Source organism: Alligator mississippiensis, unplaced genomic scaffold, assembly GCF_030867095.1.
Source record: "Alligator mississippiensis isolate rAllMis1 unplaced genomic scaffold, rAllMis1 scaffold_124, whole genome shotgun sequence".
Classification (NCBI taxonomy): Eukaryota; Metazoa; Chordata; order Crocodylia; family Alligatoridae; genus Alligator; species Alligator mississippiensis.
The window spans coordinates 50,001-56,919 of record NW_026775245.1 but is presented as its reverse complement, the minus strand read 5'-3'; positions in this window follow the sequence as shown (position 1 = coordinate 56,919).

Genomic DNA, 6,919 nt, shown 5'->3' with positions numbered 1-6,919 from the left:
CACCGGGGAGAAGTAGGAATCGTGGCCGGGCTCCTGGAACTCCTGCCCGGCCTGCCACGCGGAAGCATGCCGGGTTCTCCCGCCGCGCCGTGCAGGTTCTTCCGCCCCTCGCCGGGGTAGCCGGGCTCCAACCGCTGGGCCCCGCAGCGTGGAAGGGCCCCTGCGAGTCGCCGCCGGCCTGCACGCCCGCCGTGCAGTCGACCGGGTCGAAGCCGGAATCGCGGCCGGGTTCCTGGAACTCTCGCCCGGCCTGCCCGCCCGGCCCGCCCCCCGGGCCGGGGCTCCAGTCGACATGGAGCCAAACTCGGTTTTGACCCCCTCCTGCAGCACGGTCCGGCCCCGGAGGTTCCTCCGTCCGACCTCCTGGAACCCAAGATGGGCATCTAGGGTCCCGAAATCCGTGTCCCCGAAAATCTCCGCGAACCTTTCCTGGCAATATTGTAGATGCGGCACCCGGCCCAGCCACCGGGGGCAACCGCCGAAAGTGTCCGCCCTCCTGGAGCGAAGGCCCGGGCAAGGCCCGTTTCAAAAACCTCATACGGACTTCCGGAGCCCGAGCCCCGGCGCCAGGTCGACCCAGGGCCGACCTCCCGGGCCCCAGAGAGGCTCGTCTCCGCCGCGGAAGCCGCCCGCCGCCCGCGCCGAAGGCCCCCGGGCCCGCCCGGCCTCCGGGCAGGGCACCGGGGAGAAGTAGGAATCGTGGCCGGGCTCCTGGAACTCCTGCCCGGCCTGCCACGCGGAAGCATGCCGGGTTCTCCCGCCGCGCCGTGCAGGTTCTTCCGCCCCTCGCCGGGGTAGCCGGGCTCCAACCGCTGGGCCCCGCAGCCTGGAAGGGCCCCTGCGAGTCGCCCCCCGGCCTGCACGCCCGCCGTGCAGTCGACCGGGTCGAAGCCGGAATCGCGGCCGGGTTCCTGGAACTCTCGCCCGGCCTGCCCGCCCGGCCCGCCCCCCGGGCCGGGGCTCCAGTCGACTTGGAGCCAAACTCGGTTTTGACCCCCTCCTGCAGCACGGTCCGGCCCCGGAGGTTCCTCCGTCCGACCTCCTGGAACCCAAGATGGGCATCTAGGGTCCCGAAATCCGTGTCCCCGAAAATCTCCGCGAACCTTTCCTGGCAATATTGTAGATGCGGCACCCGGCCCAGCCACCGGGGGCAACCGCCGAAAGTGTCCGCCCTCCTGGAGCGAAGGCCCGGGCAAGGCCCGTTTCAAAAACCTCATACGGACTTCCGGAGCCCGAGCCCCGGCGCCAGGTCGACCCAGGGCCGACCTCCCGGGCCCCAGAGAGGCTCGTCTCCGCCGCGGAAGCCGCCCGCCGCCCGCGGCGAAGGCCCCCGGGCCCGCCCGGCCTCCGGGCAGGGCACCGGGGAGAAGTAGGAATCGTGGCCGGGCTCCTGGAACTCCTGCCCGGCCTGCCCCGCGGAAGCATGCCGGGTTCTCCCGCCGCGCCGTGCAGGTTCTTCCGCCCCTCGCCGGGGTAGCCGGGCTCCAACCGCTGGGCCCCGCAGCGTGGAAGGGGCCCTGCGAGTCGCCGCCGGCCTGCACGCCCGCCGTGCAGTCGACCGGGTCGAAGCCGGAATCGCGGCCGGGTTCCTGGAACTCTCGCCCGGCCTGCCCGCCCGGCCCGCCCCCCGGGCCGGGGCGCCAGTCGACATGGAGCCAAACTCGGTTTTGACCCCCTCCTGCAGCACGGTCCGGCCCCGGAGGTTCCTCCGTCCGACCTCCTGGAACCCAAGATGGGCATCCAGGGTCCCGAAATCCGTGTCCCCGAAAATCTCCGCGAACCTTTCCTGGCAATATTGTAGATGCGGCACCCGGCCCAGCCACCGGGGGCAACCGCCGAAAGTGTCCGCCCTCCTGGAGCGAAGGCCCGGGCAAGGCCCGTTTCAAAAACCTCATACGGACTTCCGGAGCCCGAGCCCCGGCGCCAGGTCGACCCAGGGCCGACCTCCCGGGCCCCAGAGAGGCTCGTCTCCGCCGCGGAAGCCGCCCGCCGCCCGCGCCGAAGGCCCCCGGGCCCGCCCGGCCTCCGGGCAGGGCACCGGGGAGAAGTAGGAATCGTGGCCGGGCTCCTGGAACTCCTGCCCGGCCTGCCCCGCGGAAGCATGCCGGGTTCTCCCGCCGCGCCGTGCAGGTTCTTCCGCCCCTCGCCGGGGTAGCCGGGCTCCAACCGCTGGGCCCCGCAGCCTGGAAGGGCCCCTGCGAGTCGCCCCCCGGCCTGCACGCCCGCCGTGCAGTCGACCGGGTCGAAGCCGGAATCGCGGCCGGGTTCCTGGAACTCTCGCCCGGCCTGCCCGCCCGGCCCGCCCCCCGGGCCGGAGCGCCAGTCGACTTGGAGCCAAACTCGGTTTTGACCCCCTCCTGCAGCACGGTCCGGCCCCGGAGGTTCCTCCGTCCGACCTCCTGGAACCCAAGATGGGCATCTAGGGTCCCGAAATCCGTGTCCCCGAAAATCTCCGCGAACCTTTCCTGGCAATATTGTAGATGCGGCACCCGGCCCAGCCACCGGGGGCAACCGCCGAAAGTGTCCGCCCTCCTGGAGCGAAGGCCCGGGCAAGGCCCGTTTCAAAAACCTCATACGGACTTCCGGAGCCCGAGCCCCGGCGCCAGGTCGACCCAGGGCCGACCTCCCGGGCCCCAGAGAGGCTCGTCTCCGGCGCGGAAGCCGCCCGCCGCCCGCGGCGAAGGCCCCCGGGCCCGCCCGGCCTCCGGGCAGGGCACCGGGGAGAAGTAGGAATCGTGGCCGGGCTCCTGGAACTCCTGCCCGGCCTGCCCCGCGGAAGCATGCCGGGTTCTCCCGCCGCGCCGTGCAGGTTCTTCCGCCCCTCGCCGGGGTAGCCGGGCTCCAACCGCTGGGCCCCGCAGCCTGGAAGGGCCCCTGCGAGTCGCCCCCCGGCCTGCACGCCCGCCGTGCAGTCGACCGGGTCGAAGCCGGAATCGCGGCCGGGTTCCTGGAACTCTCGCCCGGCCTGCCCGCCCGGCCCGCCCCCCGGGCCGGGGCTCCAGTCGACTTGGAGCCAAACTCGGTTTTGACCCCCTCCTGCAGCACGGTCCGGCCCCGGAGGTTCCTCCGTCCGACCTCCTGGAACCCAAGATGGGCATCTAGGGTCCCGAAATCCGTGTCCCCGAAAATCTCCGCGAACCTTTCCTGGCAATATTGTAGATGCGGCACCCGGCCCAGCCACCGGGGGCAACCGCCGAAAGTGTCCGCCCTCCTGGAGCGAAGGCCCGGGCAAGGCCCGTTTCAAAAACCTCATACGGACTTCCGGAGCCCGAGCCCCGGCGCCAGGTCGACCCAGGGCCGACCTCCCGGGCCCCAGAGAGGCTCGTCTCCGCCGCGGAAGCCGCCCGCCGCCCGCGCCGAAGGCCCCCGGGCCCGCCCGGCCTCCGGGCAGGGCACCGGGGAGAAGTAGGAATCGTGGCCGGGCTCCTGGAACTCCTGCCCGGCCTGCCCCGCGCATGCATGCCGGGTTCTCCGGCCGCGCCGTGCAGGTTCTTCCGCCCCTCGCCGGGGTAGCCGGGCTCCAACCGCTGGGCCCCGCAGCCTGGAAGGGGCCCTGGGAGTCGCCGCCGGCCTGCACGCCCGCCGTGCAGTCGACCGGGTCGAAGCCGGAATCGCGGCCGGGTTCCTGGAACTCTCGCCCGGCCTGCCCGCCCGGCCCGCCCCCCGGGCCGGAGCGCCAGTCGACATGGAGCCAAACTCGGGGTTGACCCTCGCCTGCAGCACGGTCCGGCCCCGGAGGTTCCTCCGTCCGAGCTCCTGGAACCCAAGATGGGCATCTAGGGTCCCGAAACCCGTGTCCTCGAAAATCTCCGCGAACCTTTCCTGGCAATATTGCAGATGCGGCACCCGGCCCAGCCACCGGGACGAACCGCCGAAAGTGTCCGGCCTCCTGGAGCGAAGGCCCGGGCAAGGCCCGTTTGAAAAACCTCATACGGACTTCCAGGGCCGGAGCCCCGGCGCCAGGTCGACCGCGGGCCTCCCTCCCGGGGCCCAGCACGGCTCGTCTCCCCCGCGGGAGCAGCCCGCCGCCCTCGCCGAAGGCCCCCGGACCTGCCCGGCCTCCGGGCAGGGCACCGGGGAGAAGCCGGAATCGCGGCCGGGCTCCTGGAACTCTCGCCCGGCCAGGCCGCCCGGCCCGCCCCCCGGGCCGGAGCTCCAGTCGACATGGAGCCAAACTCGGGGTTGAACCTCTCCTGCAGCACGGTCCGGCCCCGGAGGTTCCTCCGTCCGGCCTCCTGGAACCCAAGATGGGCATCTAGGGTCCCGAAACCCGTGTCCTCGAAAATCTCCGCGAACCTTTCCTGGCAATATTGTAGATGCGGCACCCGGCCCAGCCGCCGGGGGCAACCGCCGAAAGTGTCCGCCCTCCTGGAGCGAAGACCCGGGCAAGGCCCGTTTGAAAAACCTCATACGGACTTCCGGAGCCCGAGCCCCGGCGGCAGGTCGACCCAGGGCCCACCTCCCGGGCCCCAGAGAGGCTCGTCTCCGCCGCGGAAGCCGCCTGCCGCCCGCGCCGAAGGCCCCCGGGCCCGCCCGGCCTCCGGGCAGGGCACCGGGGAGAAGCCGGAATCGCGGCCGGGCTCCTGGAACTCTCGCCGGGCAGGCCGCCCGGCCCGCCCCGGGGCCGGAGCTCCAGTCGACATGGAGCCAAACTCGGTTTTGACCCCCTCCTTCGGAACGGTCCGGCCCCGGAGGTTCCTCCGTCCGAGCTCCTGGAACCCAAGATGGGCATCTAGGGTCCCGAAACCCGTGTCCTCGAAAATCTCCGCGAACCTTTCCTGGCAATATTGTAGATGCGGCACCCGGCCCAGCCGCCGGGGGCAACCGCCGAAAGTGTCCGCCCTCCTGGAGCGAAGGCCCGGGCAAGGCCCGTTTGAAAAACCTCATACGGACTTCCGGAGCCCGAGCCCCGGCGCCAGGTCGACCCAGGGCCAACCTCCCGGGCCCCAGAGAGGCTCGTCTCCCCCGCGGGAGCAGCCCGCCGCCCGCGCCGAAGGCCCCCGGACCTGCCCGGCCTCCGGGCAGGGCACCGGGGAGAAGCCGGAATCGCGGCCGGGCTCCTGGAACTCTCGCCCGGCCCGCCCCTGGGCCGGAGCTCCAGTCGACATGGAGCCAAACCCGGGGTTGAGCCCCTCCTGCAGCACGGTCCGGTCCCGGAGGTACCCCTGCCCGACCTCCTGGAACCCAAGATGGGCAACTAGGGTCCCGAAAACCGTGTCCCCGAAAATCTCCGCGGACCTTTCCTGGCAATATTGTAGATGCGGCACCCGGCCCAGCCACCGGGGGCAACCGCCGAAAGTGTCCGCCCTCCTGGAGCGAAGGCCCGGGCACGGGCCGTTTGAAAAACCTCATCGGGACTTCCAGGGCCGGAGCCCCGGCGCCAGGTCGACCCCGGGCCTCCCTCCCGGGGCCCAGCACGGCTCGTCTCCCCCGCGGGAGCAGCCCGCCGCCCGCGCCGAAGGCCCCCGGACCTGCCCGGCCTCCGGGCAGGGCACCGGGGAGAAGTCGGAATCGCGGCCGGGCTCCTGGAACTCCCGCCCGGCCTGCCCCGCGGAGTCCTGCCCGGGCTCCCGCCGCCTTGGCCCGGGACGACCACCCCTCGGCGGGGTGCCTGGGCTCCGACCCCGGAGGCCCGGGTCCCTGCCGGGGCCCTTGGACCCGCCCCCGGGCTGCCCTTCCACGGAGCCCTTGACCGGGACGAAATCGGAATTGTGGCCGAGCTCCTGGAACTCTCGCCCGGCCTGACCGCCTTCTCCGGCCCTTTTCCGGTTTTCCCCGTTGACCTGGCTCCAAACTCGGGTTTGGCCCCTCAACACGGCAGGGTTCTGCCCCGAAGATCCCTCTGACCGGCTTTCTGGAACCGAACATGGGCATTGAGGGTCCTTAAAAACGTGTTCTCGAAAATCTCCGCGAACGTTTCTTGGCTATATTGTAGATGCGGCACCCGGCCCAGCCACCGGGACGAACCGCCGAAAGTGTCCGCCCTCCTGGATCGAAGGCCCGGGCAAGGCCCGTTTCAAAAACCTCATACGGACTTCCGTGGGGGGGGCGGGCACCAGGTCAACCCCACGTATGCCTATGGGGATTTTCGCTCCCCAGGTCAACCCCATGGATGCCTATGGGGATTTTCGCTCCCCAGGTCAACCCCATGGATGCCTATGGGCTTTTTCGGTCCCCAGCTCCACCCCAAGTATTCCTAGGGGCTTTTCCGCTCCCCAGGTCAACCCCATTTATTCCTATGGGGATTTTCAGTCCCCAGCTCAACCCCAAGTATTCCTAGGGGCTTTTTCGCTCCCCAGCTCCACCCCATGTATTCCTAAGGGCTTTTTCGGTCCCCAGCTCCACCCCAAGTATTCCTAGGGGCTTTTTCGCTCCCCAGCTCCCCCCCATGTATTCCTAGGGGCTTTTCCGCTCCCCAGCTCCCCCCCCATGTATTCCTAAGGGCTTTTTCGCTCCCCAGCTCCCCCCCAAGTATTCCTAGGGGTTTTTTCGCTCCCCAGCTCCACCCCATGTATTCCTAGGGGCTTTTCCGCTCCCCAGCTCCCCCCCATGGATGCCGATGGGCTCTTTCGGTCCCCAGGTCAGCCCCATGTGTTGCTATGGGCTTTTTCGGTCCCCAGGTCAACCCCATGTGTTCCTATGGGCTTTCTCGGTCCCCAGGTCAACCCCATGTATTCCTAGGGGCTTTTTCGCTCCCCAGCTCCACCCCATGTATTCCTATGGGGATTTTCGCTCCCCAGCTCCACCCCAAGTATTCCTAGGGGCTTTTCCGCTCCCCAGCTCCACCCCACGTATTCCTAGGGGCATTTAGGCTCCCCAGGTCAACCCCATGGATGCCGATGGGCTTTTCCGCTCGCTCCCCAGGTCCGCCCGCCCCTGGCCTCGCCATCGGGACTTGCGGGCACCGTCTCAACCCCGT